The sequence below is a fragment of the Lissotriton helveticus genome, chromosome 4_1 (genome assembly GCF_964261635.1).
Source record: "Lissotriton helveticus chromosome 4_1, aLisHel1.1, whole genome shotgun sequence".
NCBI classification, from domain to species: domain Eukaryota; kingdom Metazoa; phylum Chordata; class Amphibia; order Caudata; family Salamandridae; genus Lissotriton; species Lissotriton helveticus.
The window spans coordinates 818,409,267-818,432,830 of NC_136063.1; the positions used below are offsets into that span (position 1 = coordinate 818,409,267).

At 53.6% G+C, this 23,564-nt stretch overlaps 1 protein-coding gene across 1 annotated transcript in view; it reads right to left on the reverse strand.

The window, feature by feature from the left end:
* Window positions 1–23,564, reverse strand: part of METTL4 (methyltransferase 4, N6-adenosine) — a 345,433-nt gene that overhangs the window by 96,369 nt on the left and 225,500 nt on the right. The window lies entirely within an intron of this gene.

Genomic DNA, 23,564 nt, shown 5'->3' on the forward strand with positions numbered 1-23,564 from the left:
GCCCTGCCTCCTCCTGTCTCTGGGTCTGCATACACTACACTCAATCATATCTCCAGCTCCCTATTGAGTGCTCCACCAGGGTCGGAAATTCTAGTGGGAACTTAGCAATGAGCCCTACACTAGATGTGCACACTACGAATTTCTCAAGCAGACCATAGGCCCTGTGTAAATAGGCAACCTCACTGGGTCTTATGAATGACTGAAGGTGTTTTGTAAAGCACACAGCTACTCTGAAGAGTGTCTCGGCTACTGACACATTGCAGCGATGGCACATAGAGGAAAGGCAGTACACTTATTATTCAGCACACATCACTCTCTTTCACGCATTGATTACACTTTCCTATCTGCTGTGGAGTTGGCTGCCATTTATTGGGTGTGGAAACTCCCAAGAGGACTCTCCGTTCACTCCCCAGTTGATAAGGAGGAGGCAGAGGTCCGAGAGGGATATGGAGGCAGAATGGCTGGTCGCCAGGGTTGGATTGGGATTAAAAATTGGCCCGGGCACGCGAAAAATAAAGTGGTCCACATTTGCTTATTGCCTTTTGCAAAACACTGCTTCAGCGAAATTTTATAAAAAAAGGGGGGTGGGGCTTAAAAAATGCACAGATTAGTTTACACTGGTGAAATACACCTGAAAACAAGTGAGGCCACTTCTGCTCAGGCCCCCAGCCCCCGCTCAGTATGCACATATTATTTGGCCGGCCCTGCGAGCGAAAGGGAGTGACACCTCTGCCCTTTAATAAAAGGGAGGTAATGGACGCCCATCTGCCTCCAGAAAGGCCACTTAGGCACCCCATATCGGCCCCCAGATTGCTAAAAAAAACAGTCCACGGGGCGTGGCCAAGGTAGCCAGCATGGCGGACGCAGCTTAAGAGAGCTCCATCCCGCCGATTCATTATCCACAGTAATATCCTGCCTTCCCCTCACTCACGAGCGTCCCGGCGAGGTGCAGTGTAGTTGAAGGGGGCCGGCGGACCTGGAGCGAAGCTGGGCCGAATCGGAGGTACGGAAGACCGAGAATCGTGTCCAGAGGAGGTGCGGCCTTGGCCAAGACGAGGAGCCGGGGACCTCGAGTTTCGCGACGGCGGCGCGGAGGCTATATCCCTGGCAGTGGCAGATGCCCGGGCGGCGCTCACTGTTCCTTGACACAGCGGGGCACAGAGGCGCCTACAGCAGCGAGAATCGCCTGGTGAGCCCGGAGACACGGCGGTAGAGAGACCTGGGAGGCGCTGTGCAGCCGGGCCCTAAAGTTGGAGAATTGGCTGGCCGGAGGCAGTGGCTGCGTCGCCGAGGTGCGGCAGAGGCACGACACAGCGTCTACACGGTGAGCCGACCTGGGGAAGACGGTGTGGTGGCCCAGTGGAGAAGCGGCAGCAGAGGGGCGATTTGCAGGGGCCCGGCGGCGGTGTCGGACCGCGGCGAACGGGCCTGTGTCGGCGGGCGTAGCGGGGACCCCACCCCCCCTAGCTCCCAGGGGGTGAGTGGGCCTCCCCGGGAAGGGAAGAGTGTTGAGCCGCTCGGCAGTTGAATCGGACCGCGGCGCCAGAAAGTAAACGCCCGGCTCGTGGCGAAGTGACCCGCACGGAGCGTAGCAGCGGCGCGACAAATTAAACCGGGCGTATAAGGGCGGAAGCAGGGCCCAGGGGCAGTGGGTGCAGGTCCCGAGGCCGGGGACCTAGAGACGCCTCATTGCGGGAACCAGAAGAGGAGCTGAAGGGCCCCACGAGCAGACAGAGCAATACCTGGTGACGGACATTTGCAATTCGGAGTCCCAGAGAGCGGCTTGAGACAGTGGCTGCATGACCGTCTGGGTCCTGAGACCTACTGGAGGGGTGGCTGGCGGGACCGGCTGGGCCTTGGAGGACAAGCGAGACACTAGCGAGGAGCCCCCCTCTGGTGGAATAGTGCTGGGAGTTGAGGGCTGACTACAGCGGAATCCGGAGGAGCTACCCTAACCGTCCCTGACCATGACCAGAGGTGGGAGCGGCGGCGGTGCTTCGAAACAGGAGACACTTGACAAGTTTACCGGTCCGAGTGGGACCGCGGGAGCCTCGGGAGGTCCCCAGGCACCGGGGCCAGACAACGCAGCACTTATGGCGGCCATTACACAATCTAGAGACATGCTGGATGCCAAAATAGGGGCCGTGGGGGCGGACGTTACCCTTCTGCGACAAGATTTGAGGAATGCTGTGGCCCGCATAACAGAAGCTGAGACCAGAATAACGGGAGTAGAGGACGATGTGGCGATCCTGAAAAAGAAGGTAGCCAACATGGAAGGGATTCAGAGGGGCCTGGCGCTCCGGGCAGAGGACGCGGAAGGGCGGGCTCGACGCAACAACTTGAGATTTGTTGGATTTCCGGAAGACTGTGAGAAGGGGGACATGGAGGCCTTCCTAACTCGGAGGCTGGAGGGCTGGCTCCTGCCGGAGTCCCTGTCTCGCTGCTTCATAATCGAGCGAGCACATAGATCGCTTACACAGAAACCGCCGGTAGGCGAGCGCCCTCGGCCGGTAATAGCCAAACTACTCAATTATCACGATCGAGACACTATCCTGAGGCAAGCGCGACTGAAGGAGCCCCTCATGTGCGACAACCAGAGAATCCTGATTTTCCCGAACTACACGAAACTGGTTCAACAACAACGGCGATCCTTTACAGCGGCTAAAGCTCGCCTTCGAGACTTGAAGATACAATATGCCCTGCTCTACCCGGCCCGCCTGCGGGTTGTTTATCAGTCCCGCACACATTTCTTTAATTCTCCTGAGGAGGTGTTCACCTGGACCGATGAAACGGTTCGGGTCAGGGTGCATACTCCGCCTGCCAGAGATCCTGATTTGTCCTCGTCAACGGCATCACAGCGGACCCCCAGGCGCTCACGGAGTAGGAGCAACTGGAGATCTCGAATGTCGAAATGATCGCCCTCAAAGGAGAAAGGGGCTGGGGAGGCTGAAGCTCCAGATGCTCAGAAGTTGGACCCGTGAAAGATGGTGAAGTATGATTTGAATCTGTGACATGCGGTGCTGAGCGAGACCCTTGAGCGGCTGTGAGTGGCCAGGCCGTAAAGGGCAAGTGACATTGACATTCACAGACTGAATGGTGTGGAGGCCTATGACTTTGCAAACAAGGGATGCAGATGTGGGTGGGGGGGAGCGAGAGGGAGGGCGGACGCGTTTCCCAAGTTTAGAGGAGTTCTTATTTTGAGGGAGTAAGTTGGGGATTGGGGGGGTTGTTTATGGGGATCCATTGGGATAGATGGTCTCCAGCCTCCCGTTGGGGGTTGGCGATACCCTATGCCGCGACAGGTACTTCAACGTTGCTGAAGTATGGGAGGGGTGGGAGGGGGGGGGGAGTTGGGAGGGTGCGGAGGAGTTGAGGGGAATGTTACCGGGTCAAGAGTTTTGGGGTTGGGATCAGGGGGGAGGTGGGGAGGCTGGAGGGAAGTGGGGGGACGGATTGCACTGCACACAGCTGTCTCGCTTGTTGCTTCGAATGTGTTTATGCCTACTATGCCCATTGTTGAATCCACTGCTATGCTTGCGATTGGATGGCGTTTGAGGACCCTGGACGGAGGCTGACTAAAGCCTCAATGAGAGTGATGAGTTGGAATGTGTGGGGGATGCTAGATAAGATAAAAAGAGGTGCAGTACTACGACAGGGGAAGAGAGAAAGAGCGGACGTTCTCCTGCTACAGGAGACACATCTGTTGGGTAATAAGGCGCTAAGCCTGACGCGCTATGGCTATGATCAGGTCTTCCACGCCGGGTTTGTGAGGGGGTCGAGGGGTGTGGCGATTCTAGTTCATCGCAGATTGTCCTATATCCACTCCACGCAATGGATTGATCCACAGGGCCGATATGTGTTTATTAAAGGGACGATAGGCATGGAGTCGCTTGTACTTGGGAGCGTCTACGCCCCGCCTCCACTGCAGTGGATATTAATTGAGAAATTGTTTACCATATGGGCCGAAATTCCGGATAGTCTGGCAGTGATAGGAGGCGATTGGAATGATGTAATGCAATGTCGATTAGACCGCTGCAGACCTGGCAGTGAGCAACACGCAGACACACCTACCAAACTGGGAAACATGGTGCAGGGAATGGGATGGGTGGACACGTGGCGCTATCTACATACACAAGATTGGGAATACACATATGTTTCGGCTGTACATAAATCCTTTTCTAGACTTGATTACATCTTTGTCCCTCGCGCCGTAATAGGGAGGGTTGACTCGGCGACCATATTGCCCCGCGGACTGTCAGAGCACTCTCCCGTTACAACCGACGTTACATTAGATAGGGAGCGACAGCCATTTCGGTGGCGCCTCTCAACTTGGAATTTGCAACAGGAGGCTTACCAACGTCATATGGGGAAGGCTATAGCCCACTATTGGGAGGAGAATGTAGGCACGGTGCCTGATGTGAGAACGACATGGGAGGCCTTGAAACCCACGCTCCGTGGGGTGGATATTGCTTGGTGCGCGGAGGCGAGACAGAAACGAAAGGAGGAGTTGGTGAGAGCCGCAGCGGAGGTGGAGAGGTTGGAGACTCGGTGTGGGGCTGCGCGAGACAGGGGGGAGGTCAGACAGCTACTCCTGGCACAGCAGTCATATGCGTCCCTGCTACTGAACGAGGCTCGACAGGTGTGGCTGGCGACAAGGAGCAGAATTTATCAATGGGGGGACAAATCGAGTACGATGCTGCATAGGCTCTGCCAAAATACGTTTCAAGCGCAGGCGCTGCCGAGTCTTAGAGATGATGCGGGGGTGTCAATCCTAGCCCCGAAGAAGTTAGCGGACAGCTTCGCCCAATATTTCGCAGCCCAATATACTCCACGGGAATGTCTCCCGGAGCTAGACGTAGCCAAATTCATTACCGACCTTCCGCCCTGCGCGCTCCCACAGGAGGTGCGAGATCGCCTTGAGATTCCGTTGTCGGCCAAGGAACTGAGCACGGCCCTGGGTGAGCTCAATACCGGTAAGGCCCCTGGGCCCAATGGGTTTCCGGCCGAGTTCTTTAAAAGGTACCATCTCCAGTTGGGATCCCACTACAAGGCGGCCTTGGAAGCGGCGAGAGAACATGGTCTCTTGCCAGCGGACTGGCGGCACGCAGAAATAGTGGTGTTCTGTAAACTTGGAAGACCCTCTGACAGACATGAGTCCTATCGGCCAATTTCTCTCCTAAATATCGAGGCCAAGATACTGGCCAAGGCGCTTGCAAATCGACTCCTCCCCTATATCACGGACTTGATCCATCCGGATCAGGCCGGATTTATGCCTCGTAGGGCGACGAGACACAACATCAGACGTGCACATGTAGCGGTAGACGCTATGGAGAGAACTGGGGCCCAGGCGGCGCTGCTACTGGCCGACATCGATAGGGCCTTTGATTCTCTGAGCTGGGTTTATCTGTTTGCGCTCCTCCCGCATCTTAATCTAGGGCCGCACTTCATGTCCTATCTAAAGTTGCTGTATACCGGTTTGACGGCCTCGGTGAGGGTGGCGGGAGCGACATCGGAGGCCTTCCCGATAGGGCGCGGCACCCGGCAGGGATGCCCCCTCTCGCCATACCTGTTCGCTCTGGCTATGGAGCCGCTGGCCACATGGGTGCGGATGGACGCGCAGCTACGGGGGTTCGAATGGGAGGCGGGCCGACAGATAGAATCGCACTATATGCGGACGATGTCCTGTTCTTCCTCACAAATGTAAATCGGTCGGGACCTAGAGTCCTGGAGATAATGAAAATCTTTGGTGAAGTTTCGGGACTGTACCTGAGCCCGCGGAAATCCACCCTTTGGGTGTTAGGTGACCGCACGGGGATTGGGGCATGGGCATCAATGCTGCAGGTGGCAGTGGGGGTCCTTAAATACCTGGGAGTGGTTTTGACGGTATCACCGGCAGTGGCTTGGGAACGAAACATAATGCCGGTCTGGGACAAGGTCCAGACTGAGATGAAGTCTTGGTCCCGTATGCCCCTCAACCTCTATGGCAGATCAGCTATTTTCAAAATGGTAGCCCTCCCGCGCCTTCTCTACCAGCTGCAAAATCACCCCTACACGATCCCGTCGCAATGGTTCAGGCAGGTCAACTCGGCTCTGGGCCAGTTCCTGTGGGCAGGGGGGGCAGCGCGAGTGGCCTTGCGCACCTGCTTCTTGTCCACATACTGTGGAGGCCTAGCGACCTCCGATATGTTATCCTATTATCAAGCATCCCATTTACTGGTCCTAAATGAATGGTGGTACGGAGACAGAGGGGACCCAGCGTATGCCCTTGAAAGATACCTGATGGACCCGGATACGTTACACACTATTTTATACTCAAAGCTGAGGAAGGGGCTGCACAGGGCAACCCAGGAGGTATTTCAGATTTGGCGACAGTCGCTGCGTCGTATGGGATGGTGGGGGAGACTAACGGAGGAGACCCCGCTCTGGCATAATGGACAACTGCCGGCATTGGCATCGCTGCAGGGCTTCCGCGGCTGGGATTCGATAGGAATCTCCACATTGGGGCAGGTCCTGAAGGGCACGATGCTCAAATCCTTTCAAGAGCTTAGTATTGAATACAGCATGCCCCGAACACAGTTCTTTAAGTACCTACAGTTCAGGCATGCCATCACGCCCGCGCTGGAGGGACTTGACTCCATGCCTGAATTCAGCCCGATAGAGGTGAAGATATTCATGGGGGACCTGGAGGATAAGAAAATATCCCGCATTTACCAAACACTAGTTACACACTGCTCTTCCAACTTACAAACACTACGGGACCACTGGGTGGAGGATGTGGGGGAATTGGAGGAGGAGGATTGGAGGGAAGCCCTTGAGGCTCCTAGAGGAGCGGCCATTGCCATGCGCCTGCGCTTTATACAATTCAAGTACTTACACAGGGCCTACTACACCAGGGAGCGATTGTGGCGGGCGGGTTTGATCGATTCTCCACTGTGCCTAAGGTGTGGACACGAAGAGGGTACCTTCATACATACTGTGTCGAGCTGTGTACGCTTGGCTGGATTCTGGACTGGGGTATGGGACTGTCTGTCGGAGGTGCTGGGCTGGGACCTCCCCCGTACCCCCAAATTGGGACTGCTTCATGTCCTTGAGGGAGTGGGTGGCAACATCTATAAGAGACATTTACTTTTACTGGGCCTTACAGTAGCTAAGAGGGACGTAGCTCAGGCTTGGAAAGATCCCAGGGCTCCCAAAGTGGTTACATGGAAAAAAGGCCTGGATTTCTGTATGGGGTTAGAGCGACTGATATTTGAAGCCAGGGGCTGCCCTAAGAAGCACCACCAAATATGGAAAAAGTGGGCGGATTACAGGGGTATTTGGTTGGAACCCCCGGCGCTGCGGGAAGAGGATGCGGGGTTGATATGATGGTGTCATAGAGGCAATATCATACACACTATGTTTTATGCAGACTACAGATTTTCTTGAGAAAGGTAGAGACGTTGTGAAGGGGGGGAGGGGGGAGGACAGGGGCCATAGGGGTGGGGGATAGGGGGGTTTGGGGGGCAGGGGCTGTGTATTAAATTGTTATATTGATCGCTGATTATGCTATGATGTACTTATGGCAGCTCCTCCGGGGTACAGAGTGCTGTGTCTCATACCAGATCTGTCAATAAAAAGAGTTTTGAAAAAAAAAAAAGCAGCCCACAGCTGGAACTGGACATTGGCCCCTCGGGCATTGCCCGAGGGCCCGCGTTACAAATTCGGACCCTGCTGGTCGCTGCATAATGAGCTGCTGGCCGACCTACTCAGAGATGTCATCACTGAAAACTTCAAACACAGCGAGAGTTCGGTCTCCTCTCAAGCATCCCTGTGATAAGAACTCAAAAATGTGGTCAAGAGCCAGGTCATGTCCTATTGCAGGAGTTAAAACAGGGAAAGGGAGCCTGAGGTGGAGGAACTAGAAGAGCAGTTTAGAAAACTGGAGGCACGACTAGTCACCAGGCAAACAGAGGACACGCAGACACAGCTTGGGGCATTGAAAGATACCCTGAGGGAGAGCACGTTGGGCTCTGACTGATATGCCTGGCTACATCCCCAACACAGAATATACGAGTGGGGGGACAAAGCAGGCAAATTGCTCTATTAGCTTGCCAACAGGGACACAGAAAATGGACTGTCCCTTCATTTACTGATGCTGTTGGAATCGCCTCTATTCTACACAGACAGATTATGAATGGAATTGAATGGCGGAGCAAGCTGACTATTAAAACGCCCTTATAGTACGGGACGTGGCTCCCTTTTAGGGAGCCAGTTAAAAGGATTCCACTCTTAAGACCTTATTGCAATTTTTAAACCCAGGGGACACCTGGGCATCCAATCATGAAATCAATTGAGCAACTGGCAGAGGATTATGCCCTTTATAAAACCCAATTCTTTAGAGATCTGCAGCGCCGCCATGCCCTGGAACTCTGCATAGAGATGAGAACAGTGGTACCTACATCTAATCAACAAGAGGCCACAACAAGAGTGGAACAGCTGGATTAAAAGGGCATCCCAGGATCTTTAGATCACTGCTGCTCCATGCACCAGACCTCTTGGCACCGTTCAGAGAAAAATGGGAGCTGGACATTGCTTCCGCTGGACCAATCATAGATTTGTTATTTATTTATGTATTTAGCATCTTTCTATGGCACATAGTCACCCACGATAGAGACGTGCTTTACATGGTAAACCATAACAGTGACACAAGGTCTTAAATAGAATAGATTAAAAGTTTCTATGGATGAAAAGATGATACACCTGTGGTACTGGGTCAGGAGAAGAGAAGGGAGGAGGTTAGGTAGAGGAGGGTGGGTACAGGAGCCGGGGTAGGTGAAGGGTTTGAGGGACATTGGGTAGAGGAAGCGAGGGGGAGGATGGGGAGACTGATGGAAGGTGTAGGTTAAGGAGGGAAGATAGAGATTATCTAGAGAGTAGGGTTGAGCAAAATAAAATGTGTTAATAAGGGTGGTTGTTTTCAGAAGCTTAGATAAATGGGGAGAGGATGTAGCCTGACGGCTAGAGCGGTTGACCTCAAAGCTAGGGAATCGGGTTTGTGTTTCAGCAATCACGCTCAACCTGTGATTCTGGGCAAACAACTTAATCTCCCCGTGCCTACCAAACATGAATGTGTCCTTAAACAACGAAACTGGTGCTCATGTAAAGCGCTCTGATACCCAATGTCTCGGGTCTAGTTCACGCTATATAAAACTCTAAAAAAGAAATATATATAAAAAAAATAGAATGGGGCTTTTGCATGAATTGCTTTGAAGTTTAATCATCCCAACTTAAATTTGATCCTAGCTTCATTTGGGTGTCAGTGTAGGTCGGCGAGTATCAGAGAGATGTGGTCAAATATTTTGGTTGATGCAAGTACTCTGCTGCTGCATGTAGGACCACTTTTAAGGGAGTAAGGGCAGTCTGTGAGGTACCAACTAGGACCGTGCAGCCAAAGTCTAATCTGGACAATATCACAACAAGGAGGGCTGCTTCTGGGTGGAATGGTTGCAGGATAGGTTTCAGATTCTCCAGCATGTTTAACTGGAAATTCACACTTGGTGATGTTGCCAATGTGTTAGGGATGGGTCTAGTGTTAGTCCGAATGAGCATGCTGACTGTGCCAGAGTGGGGGTGAAGTCAGGTAGATTAAGGTGATGAAGTTCAGGGTTGAATTTTTTGTTGTTGATTTAGGTGAGAGTAGGATGAATTCAGTCTTTTTTTAAGAAAGAGAAAGTTTTTATCCCTCTAACATCTGATGTTCAGCAGATTTCCTCTGAAGGTAGGAATATCATTTATGTCAGATGTCTTTAGGTACATTTGAGTGATGTGTGCATTTGGGGGAATGAGGACAGAAAAATCTTTGCAGATTTCAGCGTGCACCTCGACAAAGGTTGAAGTGCATAGGAGATAAGACAGATCCGCGAGGTACCCCACAGATGATAAGGGAAGGATCAGAGACGCAATTATCAACTATTACAAACTATGATCTCTTAGACAGGAAGGATGCAAACCATTTCATGACTATGTAATTGATTTCAAAGTAAAGTTTGAAAAGGTTAAGCAGTCTAGAGTGATGATTGTGTTGAACACTGCTGTAAAGGTGAGTAAAACAAGCTGACAGGACTCTCCATCATCCAGAACATGGCGAACATCATACAAGATTTTTAGGGAGGCTGTTTCAACTCAGTGTCCAGCTCTGAATCCAGATTGATGGGGGGCTAGTGGCTTTTCTATATTGATGAATTAATTGATTAAGTTGTAAGGAAACATTTTTCTATGATGTTTCCTAGCCAGGGGAAGTTGGAAATTGGTCTGTAGTTTTCAGGAAGGCCGGGGTCAAGGTTGGGATTTTTAAGTAGAGGAGAAATTTGGTTGCATGCGAGTGCGTCGGGGGGAGGTCCTTTGACAGAGGGAGGCATTGATCATTTTTCCCCAAGACTCCAAGATTAAGGAGAAATTCTCTTTGATGATGGCTGCCGGAATGTGGTCATTGTAGTAAGTGGTGGAATTGAGGTTTTTCACAATGCTGATAAGGTCAGATTGAGAGATACTTTTGAAAGTACTATAGGGGCCATATTACAGAAACAGCCCAAGGGGGCGCAACAGGGGTGTGTGCCCGCTTTGTGCACCCCCATGCACTTTGGTATTACAGAAGGGGGTGCAGATGCTTGTGCGGCCCCTTCTGCAAAACTGATAGCGCTGATGCACATGAACAGCCAGATGCTGCGTCTGCAACCCCCCGAAGATAGTCCTCTTGAGGGGTTAAAGGAGGTCCGATGGATCCCCCAGATATCCACATGTAGACGGATGCAGTCACTCACTGTACCCACCAGCAAGTGGATCTATAATCCCTCTTGAAAGTGCAGGTGGGTTGCCACCTGCACCCTGAAACACACAGCAGCTTTTAAACAGCTGCACCGTATTTCACTTCAATGCGCTGCCCCCAGGACGCAATCTCGCGGCTACGCTGAGGGCAGGGCATTCATCAAAACGGGGCGCATTTTCCCTGTTTGCGGTACAGGGAAAGTGCCCCCTTTTAGTAACAGGGGCCCGGATGTTTGCTAGTTTGGCTGTCATTGTGGAAGAAGGAAGTTGGATTGCGCTAGTTGGATTTGTTGTTCGTAGAGTTTCACATTTCTGTGGATTATTGGAGTTAGAATGTCTTCAGTACTTTTGAAGTACATATATTTCTTTTCTTTGTTGTTTAGTTCAGTGGTAAACTACGAACTTGAAGGCATGAGATGTAAACATTTTGGTGCAAGGGGGTTAGGACTGTGCACTGCTTGAGCGATAGTCTGGTTGTATCTGGAAAGAAGAGAGATGATGTCCATGTTGCCATGGAGTGTAAGCAGTTTACTAGACATCCCACCAATCTGGTTAGTAGACATATTTTTTAAGGATTGTTTTCAGATGATGGGTGGTCGAACCTTGTTGAGGGTTAGTAGGTTAGGGAGAAAGAGGGAGGAAAAGGATGGGGAAGTGGTCAGACCAGTAGACTGTGATTGGGTGATGGCAGTGGACTCAGTTTTCCTGAAAATCATGAGGTCTAGAGTCTGGCCTTTGCAGTGAGTCTGGAGGGTATTGAGTTGTTTGAGATCATGTGATTGGATGATGGAGTTTAGGGAATGATAGAGGCAACATTTGATGTCACCTCAGTTAATGCTGAAGTCTCTGGGATAGATGATATTTGAAGAAAATGATTGTTTGCAGCCAATATATCCAGCTATTTGTTGTGGAAAGCCTGCGTTCAGGCTAGGTGGGTGGTATATAACATGCAGGTAGTGAGAGTAGGGTGATGTTTCAGAGTGATTCGAGACTTTCAAAAGTTATTGAGTTAGTTGTTGGTATTTGAGTGCAGAAAGGATTTTTGTGAATGATGGCTAGTCCTCCATCATGTTTGAAGTGTCTGTCTTTGCAAATGATTTCGTAATTAAGTGGCAGACTAGAATAGGACTTGAGAACTAATTTAGCAATGTTTCTGTGATGCAAAAGATATCTAGGTTGTAAGTGGTGATGAGGTCTGCTATATGGGCATGGCGAGTGTGAGAAGTTAGCCTGGCATATGATGCCCACTAGTTCTTGTGGGCACCTTGCACCAGTCTAATCGACCCTTATTGATGGTGGTTGTAAAGTCAACCTTATAGAAAGCTATCCTAGTGGTAGCATGAACCAGCAGTCTTCAGGCTAAGACTTCAGTAGGCGAGTTAAGCAAGTTGTTTTACCATATATAATCCCTTGAATACCAAATGAAAGTACACCACACCAGGTATATATCAAATATATATGTATTTAATCTAAACACAACCCCTCTGCTCTCTTTACGAGGTCAGAGGTCAAAATACAATACAAGTCACACAGTTAATATACCATAAGTTACACAGTATACGTTATGCCCTAGGGGCCTTCACAAACCATATACTAAGAAAGTGGTATAAGTACCACGTGAGAGTGGGGGCGTGGCCGGACCAGCCAAGATGGTGGACGTCTCTCTTTGAGGCTCCCGCTGCCGGCCGGTGACCGCGGCCTCAAGTGCCCTTCATACAAGTCCTGTAGCGGCATAGTGCCCGCCGCTGGTTCCCGAGGACTGCGGGGAGCGTGCCGGTGTACCCTGGTCGCGGCGGAGTGGAGCGGCGGGGACGAACTCGCCATGTCTGTACCCCCGGCGGACGGCACACCTAAAATGGCGGATCGGCGCCGGGACCCGGCGAACATCTGAACACCACTCCCGGAGCCGTCCCGGCGGGCGGAGCGGACCCTGAGGGGGGACGACCGCGGGACGCGCCTGGCTTGTCCTGACAACGCCGAGCATCGCGGAGAGCCGAGGCTCGGCCCAACATCGGCGCGGTAGGGGCCCCTCCCCCCCCCTCCTGACCCGACCGGCGGACAAAGATCCCGCGCCAGCACCCTCGAGACGAAGTGGAGAGGCGTCATTGGGTCGGCAGGGCGAGAAGAGTCTAGCAGGCACCACTTAGGACGTGTGCCCAGCGATAGTGAGGTGAGGTGGTGGGGGTGACCCAGGCCCGGGGTCCCAGCAACCCAGAGACTGCAAGGGGAGGCGCCCGACGCTGGGGGGCGACCTTCAACATCCCCGCGACCCTAGGGGGGGGTCTGATCAGAGGCATAGGCAGTGGGGAACAGCACGACCTAGACGCCGTGACCGCAGAGCCCTCGCAGCACTCGGCTGAAGCAAGGGAGGACCTCTGACAACTACCCCCGGGCAGAGCAGGACCTGGAGGAGGACGACTGCGGAACGTGCCCGGCTGGTCCTGACGACATAGAGCCTCGCGGAGAGCCGTGGCTCGGTCCAACATCGACGCGGTGGACGCCCCTCCCCCCCCCTCCCTCCCGACCCGACCGGCGGACACAGATCCCGCGCCAACACCCCCGAGACAACGTGAAGAGGCAGCCCGGGTTCGGCGGGACGAGAGGAGTCGGGCCGGCACCGCCTAGGACAAGTGCCCTGCGATAGTGAGGTGAGGTGGTGGGGGAAGCCCAGACCCGGGGTCCCAGCAACCCAGAGACTGCAGGTGATGCGCCCGACACAGGGGGGCGTTCTTCAACACCCCCGCGACCCTAGGGGGATCTGTTCAGAGACACTGGAAGCGGGGCACAACACAGCCTAGGTGCCGCGCCCGCAGAGCCCTTGCAGCACTCCGCTAAAAGGGAGGGAGAGCCACTCAATCTATACGCTCCCTCCCCCGCTCCGCACCCGCACCCCGAGGCTGACGACAACGACCGGCACCGGCAGACGGACGCCGTCCCTGCGGTGCGCCTGGGAGCAGGGGGGACGCCGAGACCCGCCCTCCCCTCCATTGAGGCCACGACGGTGCATCCATCACGCTCCCGGTACCGTGGGGTGGAGACACCTCAGGACTTTAGCACTCTGGCCCGCCAGCTTCTCGCCACCCCTGCAACCGCCGCGGACCCCTTCCTGAACTAGACCGGAGTGAAAACCCCCAACCACAACTGCCATCGAGGCAACACATCGGGTGGTAATCCCCCTCTCAACATGGGCCGGCCCCAGAAGACGCCCGTCCAGGCGCCGGCGGTCACCAGACCCCGAGATGACCCTCCCGAAGACAGCACCATGTCCAAGAAACTCGACCAGGTCTTGGCGGCCATAGAACACTCCAGAGCGGCGATGGAACACAAATTCGACACCCTGGCTACAGACATGAACATCAGTACAGGATGATCATAGGAAGCTCGCCGACAAGGTGTCCCAAGGTGCAGCAACAATGCAAACCGTAGAACCGCAAGTTCGACAACACCAACAAACCTTGAAGGAGCTTCAGACCCGGATTCAGGCCCTGGAGCACAAGACAGATGATTTGGAGGGGCGCTCCCACAGAAGCAACATCCGCGTTATGAATCTGCCGGAGGGAGCGGAGGGGGCTGACCCGGTCAAGTTCATAACGGACTGGATCACAACATTCACGCCGGCGGCCGAACTGACCCCCCACTTTTCCATCGAAAGGGCGCACCGGGTACCAGCTCGGAAGCCAAAGTCGGGCCTTCCACCCAGGCCCTTCCTACTGAAACTGCTGCACTTCCTGGACCGGGACACCGTCCTCCGTGCGGCCAGGGCATGTGGACGGCTACAGGTCGAGGACAAGCAAGTAATGTTATTTCCTGATTATTCCCAGGCCGTGCAACGTCAAAGAGCCACCTTTCAAGCGGTCAAGCACGCCTTGCGTCTACGAAAAGCCCAGTACGCTCTCCCGTTTCCGGCCCGCCTCAGGATTGTCCACGACGGGAGCGCGCACTTCTTCTCGGACCCAGGAGAGGCGAGCTCCTGGATTGAGCAACACCTTCCGCACCAAGATGACGCCCTGCCCACGCGGAACGCCCATGGTGCGCGAGGGGGGAGGCGGTGGGCGCGAAAACTCACCCTGACACAACTGGAGGAACGGCCCAGCCCCTCGGGAACAGGGTCCCCAGATCTGACGCAAATCATTGCGGAGCGCCAGAAAGCACTGAGAGTGGTGGCCGCCATGGGCGCCGGGAGGAGAAATTCGGACACGGAGGAGGGTCCCCACCTATTCAGCTCGGAAGATGAAGGCAGCGACGTACCTGCATCCCGGGAAGGCTCAGTGACGCCCCGCGAGGTGACCCCCCAAACAGCGGATACCCTGCTCCAACGAGACTGTTGAGAACACACGACGCTCAGACGGATAGATAACGTCTGGGGGAGCTGGGACACAGCGAGAAGCGGTCCTAGGACACTAGCTGAGCTAAGAGACTTATTGACTATTGGCCACCGCTGGGGGGGGCGCCGGGACCTGGGACCCCCCACCCAGCCGACCCTAGAGCCAAAACAAGCCGCATTCAGTGGACACTTCACCTTAGCCTACAAAGGCCGCGGAGCCGAGCCGGCAGTGGCCGGAGAGATGCCCTTCCACGACCCCACAACTACGAACTAAAGTCTTATGCAACCTAGTTTGGACGTGTTGCCTCGTGCAACGGGTCCCAGATGTTGGGACTGTTCCCCAAAGTTACAGTTTTTTTCTTTTTCTTGTTTATCCCCTTACCCAGTTCATTCCTTTCTCAGTCATCTCCATACGAGAGGGAGACACACAGAGCAAACAAATCAGACTTCGGGGGGATGGGGGCAGCGGGCGGCGGGCGACGGGTGGGGGTGGACTGGAAGAGGGGCACACCCGAGTTGAGCGTACGCATCACGTAGCCACCACATGCCACACAAACTATTGAACACGGACCTCAAGGTCTTTACGCTCAATGTCAGGGGCCTGCATACAGCCAGCAAGCGGTATTCGGTATATGCATATGTGAAACGCCAACAAGCCCAGATAGCCCTCCTACAGGAGACACACTTGACGACGCAGGAAGTAGGTCGATTACATAAAAAATGGCGCGGAACCCTTTGTGCCACGGGGTACTCCGCCTTCGCAAGAGGCGCGCTCATATGGATTAGACCAGGGGTCCCCTTTAAGGAACACGCCAGGATCATAGACAGGGAAGGTCGTTATGCCATACTGATAGGTCTGCTAGAAGGCCAGTCAATCCTTATAGGGTGTGTATATGCCCCCAACACAGATCAGGAACACTACTGGAACGCCCTGACCGGTGTCCTGGCTCGCCACGCAGACATCCCCTGGCTCCTGGGAGGGGACTACAATTGCGCGCTAGACCTGCACCTCGACAGATCTCACCCCCCGCCACTCCACTCACCAGCACACAAACAAACTGGACGCTTCCGCCGGTGGTTGGATCACTGGTCCCTGGTGGATGCGTGGAGGACGTTGCACCCAGCCGAATGCCTCTACCCCTTCCATTCTATCCCACACGACTTAAGGGTGAGACTAGATAGATTCTTATGCACCACAAGTCTGCTTCCCAAGATCAGACACGCGGAGTACATGGGGAGAATACTGTCAGATCACGATGCGCATGTACGGACTCTTCGGTGGCGGCCCCCACACTCCCCCTGGAATGTCTTACTGATCAAGACTTTCGGCACGCTCACAGCGAATTCCTCCGGGACCACTTTCTACACAATGTGGGCACGGCCTCCTCCAGGGCTATGGAGTGGGATGCTTACAAAGTTAGCGCCAGGGGTCACTGCATCCAACAGGTGGTGGGAGATCGGCGCACACTAGAGCGCGCGCTGAGTATAGCGGAAAACTCACTAGCGGACCTGTCTCGGGACACAGACCAAGGGGCAGCCACGCTCACACAACTCACTGCGGCAAAACTAGCGCATGCTGAGGCCATGAGGGACTTGCGTAAATATAACTTCCGCGCATATGCGACCAGAGCACACAGGGAGGGCAACAGAACGGGCGCGCTTTTAGCCTGGCTGACTAAACAAGACTCGACGGCGCCGCCCGTCACGGAACTTATAGATTCACAGGGCCACCTAAAACACTCCCAACTTGACATACTGCACATTTTCCGTGACTATTACGCCACAATATACCGCACCCCGACACCGACGACGTCGCGCGACCTCCCCCACTTCTTGGGCCAGTCGAGCATGCCGATGGTCTCTCCGACCGATAGGAAAGACCTAGACAGTGCGATTACACCCAGAGACATAAGGGGTGCCATGTCCTCGCTAGCAAAAAAGAAAGCGCCGGGGATGGATGGATTCCCCCTGGAATACCTCCATACCTTTGCGGCCGACCTCGCACCCCACCTGGCATCCGTATACCGAGAAGCCCTAACCACCGGCGTCCTACCAGCCTCATTCCGAGAGTCGATAGTCGATAGTAGTAACCTTTCCAAAGCCCCACAGGGACCCCACACTCCCGGTCTCCTATAGACCTATCACACTGCTAAACGCAGACTGCAAGCTTCTGGGGAAGCTGTTGGCCGACCGCTACAGTCGAATTCTCCCAGCGCTAGTACACCCCGACCAATACGGCTTTGTCCCCCGCCGTAACACTTCCCACAACTTACGCCGCCTCTTCCACATACAACATGAGAGCACGGATCGTTTTCCGCGCGCGGCCTGTCTGATCTTTGACTTAGAAAAATCTTTCGACACCCTGACCTGGCCCCACCTGTTCGCTGTCCTACGAGCCATCCAGATAGGCCCCACCCTGCTGGCATACACTCAGCTTCTGTATAGAAACCTGACCTCCAGGGTCAGAGTTGGAAAGCTGATCTCGGCCCCGTTCTCAGTGGAGAGGGGGACCAGACAGGGGTGCCCTCTCTCCTGTTTGCGCTGGCTGTGGAGACCCTGGCCATCCGCTTGAGGCGAGAGGGAGAGAGCTGGGGCATCCCGATCGCGGGTGCTTTCCACTGCGTCTCACTCTACGCGGATGACCTACTGGTCTACGTCCGCGACGTAACGGGCGATCTCGCCCCCATCTGGAGCGCTCTGCAGGAGTTTGGAGACATGTCAGGTCTCAAAGTAAATTGTGATAAGTCAGCGTTATACCCGCTTAGCCCGGACCTGGCACCTCATGATTTACAGATCGGTGAGCAGACCCTAAAATGGAGCTCGGCGGGCCCTAGATATCTGGGTGTGCGATTGTACCATTCCCCAGCGGACCTATACGAGGGCAACCACCGGAGCGCCCTGGCGAGCCTGAGATCCGCAGTGGGCTTCTGGAAGACTCTCCCACTGGCGCCCATAGGGAAAATAGCCGTAGCCAAAATGGTCATGGTGCCCAGACTACTGTACCATTTCACTAACCTTCCCGTGATTCCGCCCCGGGCCTTCTTCCGGGAACTGGACACACTCCTGACGATGCTGATATGGGGGGACGGACGACGCAGAATCGCTCTCCGCACTCTCCAGCTCCCCACTGCGTGCGGAGGCCTGGGCGCCCCATCCTTCGGATCCTATTTCTTGGCGACACAACTCCAGTGGCTGTCCCTTTGGACGGCAGAGAGACAGATGGGAGAGACGGTCTCGGACGCTGGGGCCCTACCTCTACCCCTTCTCAGGCGGCTCCTGATGCCAGGCTCCAAACCGGACCGTACCCACCCGGTGCATGTCGCCCGCAGATGCATGATGCGCATTCACAGGCTATCCAAAGAGCGGCCACTATACTCCCCGTTGCTCCCCCTGGTAGGCTTCCCTCGGACGGAGGGGTACTACATCGACAGAGACCTGCAGACGTGGACGGACAGGGGGGTATCAGAATGGGAGGCCCTATTTCAGGAAGGAAAACTGAAGACTTTCGATCAATTGATCGAATGGCACGACCTTCCTCCCGGACAATTCCTCACGCACAGACAACTGATAGACAGCTGCCGGACATATTGGGACCCGCAGGCGGGCGAACCCCCAACACACCCGGTACTGCACACAATATTGCGTATGGGTGCGGGCAGTCACCTGGTGACGTGGCATTATAAAGCCATTCGGGAACTCACTGAAACTCCACTAGATAGGCTGCGACAATCATGGGAGGATGACATAGGACGGGTTCTCCACGACACGGAATGGACACGAGCGTTAGAGTACCCAAAAAAAGTATCCCGAAACGCCCGCTTTAAAAATATACAGTTCAACATTCTCCATCGAGCCTATCTGACACCCGACAAGTTACATAAATACTATCCCGACACGGAATTCCGCTGCCCCCGCTGTCTGATGCTGAATGCAACCTTTCACCATATGTTCTGGAACTGCCCGTCCCTGCAAGCATACTGGAACAAGGTGCTCCACACATTACGCGAACTAGTGCACCTACTAAATATCGCCACTTGGGAAGTCTGCGCCCTAGGCATATATAAGAGGAAGAAATCCGAGAAGCTACAGTGGCGATTCGCATCCCTGGCCCTCCTGCTCGCCAAGCGAAACATAGCCATGCACTGGAGAGCCCCGGCTGGGCCACCGGAGGAGGCTTGGGTGGGAGCCGTTAATAAGTGGGGCGCGGCGGAGGAGGCGGTCCTGAGAGATAAAGAGGTCAGGGGGATGCGCAAGCACCCTATATCTATGGAATGGGCACAACTGCTGATACAGTTTAAGCATGACACGTCAGCCCAGGACACCCCAAAGCCGGCGCAAACCCAAACTGGTAGCCCGCCTCGGGACCCCAGTCCCTGCACGCAACCAATACCACACACATAGCGCCCCTGTGAGATACCAGACACGCCGTGACGACGCGCCCAGAGGCGGAGGTCCATAACTACGACCTCGATTCCCTCCCCCCCCTCCTTTTTGATTAGAGCGAGCCCCACCCCCCCCCCATGACATGCATCGCCGGGTCTCACCGGCTAGACCCTCGCCCTATAGCGCTTCGACCCCTGCGCTCGCCGCTGCCCGCCCCCCCCCCCTTGCACTGCCCTCCTCTCCCTCTCCCCCCTATGCCCCGCGGGGGAAGTTTACCCCCCCCCCCCACGCGGATCCCAGTTTAACCTCAGTCGGAATGTTTAAATCCGTCGAGCTCGCACACGACACCACTGCGGGCATTAGTTACACAGGGTGGAACGCAGTCAGTGGGAAATGGATCTTTGCAACCCCAAGATCACACAGACCACGGAATCAGGTACACAAAGACATGGCATTCACTTACACGATAGCCTACTAGCAGACTCAGGAATTCCCTCCATGGCGGACGCGCCCAGGAGACATAAGTTATCCTGTCGTCATTGTATCAGAATTATATTGTCATGCAATAATCGCATCTTTGTTGAATGTATTGTGACATATCCTGAACATGCAGAAAACCCTAATAAAAAATTTTTTACTAAAAAAGTACCACGTGAGAGTTAGAAAGCAGGCCTGGGGCCTGTGGAATCGCTGGGGCTACACTAAACAACCAAAGGTTAGGAAGTAGGAGGCCCACGGGAGACGCATGCAGTGTCTAAACACAGTCGCGAGTTACCATTGACTTTCTACGGGAAATGAAGAAGTTACAAATATGCGATTTAAGGACACTTCCGGATGGACTAGGATGGAACCCTTTTAAACTAGGACACTTCGAGAGTCAAGACCCACGGGAGCACCGGAGTACTCGTGTTACCTTACCCAGGGAAGCCGGGTACATAGGTGTCTTTTCGTGTCGAGTTTCGTCGTCGTTTTCTATGGAAAGCTGCAATGAAGTGCTGCAGGCGACCAGAGGAAAAGTGTCCGGGTGGATCCAAGGGTGGATCCGTGATGTGAAGAACCTGAAAGCAGAGGGGACAGAGTCTGGGTCACTAGGCAGTGACCAGGAAGGTACCAGGAAGGAACCAGGCAATGTTGGGTGCTTGAAGGTGAAGAAGGTGAGTTTGCCTCTTCAGCCACGAGGTCCAGGAGGCATCGACGATGACCAGGCGCTGGATTTGAGCTTTCCCACGATGGATCTAGATGACTGCTGTGTCGGTATCCGGATTGGACCCAACAAGCCTTGCAACCGCAACTCACGCAGGATGTCAAGATTGGCTCTGTTGCAGACCAGCAAGGTCTGTGGCGCTTCTCCTTTTCAGGGAAGCTGGAGCAAGCCTTGAGCAACCAGGACAGCAAAGTAAATTCAAGATGGCATCTTCAGGGGGCTCACTAGCCAACGAGCAGGGAACCGGGAAGATGCGTCGAGCTCAAATGCAAAGGCGGGGCTCACGGGACACCCGCGGATTGTGGGGGCCTGGGCTTCGGTGCAAATGGTACTCAAGGCTGGGGCTTCTCGTACCCCAATGCACAACTTACTGAGGCTTCAGGAAAGGAGTGCAGGTAGCAAAATGCAGGATGTCCAAGATGTCCGGTCCCACGTCTCTCGTGTGCGCCACGGGTCTGAGCTTTGCTGTGGATGTGGATCGGGGTCAGAGAAGTCTGGAAGTCCAGTTCTTGAGTCGCAGAGTCTTGGGGTCCTGACGGGAGCCTTGAAACTGCAGACCGGCGAAGTTGCTGTTGGTGCCTGTTTGCACAGGGTGGTCACTCCCTGACCACAAGGGAGATGTCTTCCGTCTTCCAGTCAGAATGGAATGTCGAAGGTCCAAGATATGTCTTTCAAAGATTCGTCCAGGATAATCTAAAGTCCTGGGGACAAAGCTCCTATACTTATACTAAGAAAGGGGGCTGGATTACCTGACTAGGTCCCTCCTATGGGTGGACCTGAGAAGGGGGTGGTTACACCCCTTTCCCTTTGTCCAGTTTTGCGCCAGAGCTGGGGCTGGAGTGCCCCAGCAACTGGTTTGAACCGGGCTATGCATGGAGCACCTTGTGTGCCCCAGGCAGTGTCTAGATGCATTCACTGAATGCAGCCCTCCCTGCCCCAATACACAAAACCCCTGTTTGGGGAGGTGCTGGCACCTCCCTGGACAGGAAACCTATTGTCCAGGCCGCCCTTGCTGGAGTTTCCCCCAGCAACAGGAGGTCAGACTTGTGTCTGTGGCAGCAGCATCCATTTTGTGATGCTGAGGCTCGGTTTAACTTTAACCGGGTAAAGCAGTAAGCTACATGTCTTTTCCCTCTAGAAGGGTGGAATGCTATCCCCGCCGCCAGAATTGGCAGGGGAGGGTAGTATTCCAAAGGGGTTGACACCTTACACGAAATGTTTTGATAAAGCCAAACCAAAGTTAGCATTAACCGCGAGGATTATAATGCACTTAAGAGTATATGGTATGGCTATATCATAGAACAGCTATAAGGAGATGGTTCCGAAAGCTGCAGAGGGGTTCAGCTCATGCTAGGGCACCCTCTCACATAAAACCAGGCATTCTGCCTCCAGGATTGTCGAGGCCTACCATAGGAGTGGCTTATAGGTGTATATGTGTCTATATGTAAAGGCAGATATAGGTATACTATACCCAAGTAAGGGGGGATTACACCACCTTACCCAGGCTGTGTGAACAGACCTGTGGTGTCAGTTTGGAAGGCAAATCAGGGGTGGCACAATTTATTTATTTGTTTTATTTTGAAAGTTTTATATAGCGCGAACAAGATCTTTGCAGATATCAGAGCGCTTTACAGACGAAAGGAAACAGCGTGTGAGTAGATAACACTTGGGGTGGGGAAGGTACATGTGGGAACATAGTCAGCCAGAAACATCACTAATGAAACAGGTACAAATAATTGATAGCGTAAACACTCAGGCAGGTCAATAATACGAGTCATACAAAAAAGCATAAAAAATTAGTATAACTGAATGGTACAACGTCTGTAAAATCATCCCCAATAATAATTCAAGTGTATTTAGCCATGAGGATAGCTTTTACTTCTTTCTTAAAAAGTATGGTAGAGGAGATGAGCCTGATTTCAGGGGGGAGTGAGTTCCAGATCCTGGGTGCCATTCCTGAGAAGGAGCGTTTATACGTTTTTTCCTTGCGGAATCTTTGGGGCTTTAGCAGGAGATTGTTTGTGCCTCTGGTCTTTCTAGAGCCTCCGGAGATCATCAGCTTCTGAGCGAGGTATCCGGGTGAACTCAGGTGGACAGCCTTGTGTGTGATGCAGGCGATTTTCAGATGTATTCTGGCTTCAAAAGGCAGCCAGTTCAGGGCTCTCAGGTCAGGGGAAATGTGTGAGTGTTTTTTTGATCCGGTGATGAGTCTCGCTGCGGCGTTTAGAGAAGCTCTTATGGGTGCCGTGGTAGTTAGTGGGAGACCGCAGAGGGCGATGCTGCCGTAATCTATTCTGGGGATGACTAGAGCTTGTACCGCAGTTTGGAAATCTTTGGCTGGGAGGAAGGGTTTGAGTTTCCTTAAGGTATTGATCTGGTAGTTCGCCCCCTTAGTTGCTTTGTTGATGTGTTCCTGCATGTTGAGGTTGGTGTCAAGTGTTATGCCTAGAGATTTTGCTGAGTCCACGATGGTGGGATGAACATTGAGTGCGGTTAGGTGTTTAAGCCAGATTTGAGTGGTATTGGACTTCGCAGGAGGTGAGATGCTGCAGCCCCTGGTAGGCCTAGGGTACACCTATGCCCTGGGTACCTATGGTACACTATACAGGGGCTCACAAGAGTGACCCAGTAACCAATCTGGTATGTACCTAAAGTACATGGTGTCCATTTTATAGAGAAAGCAGATAGTCTGGGGCCCTGAATAGCAGGGTCCCAGGCCAACTAAGTCGAAAACCAGCAAAACACCAGGAAAAAAGTGGGAGTAACCATATAGTCAGATTCCACTTTCCTACAATGAGCATTTGAAGAAAGCCATACATATCATATAAAAATGATAACGTGCCATCTAGA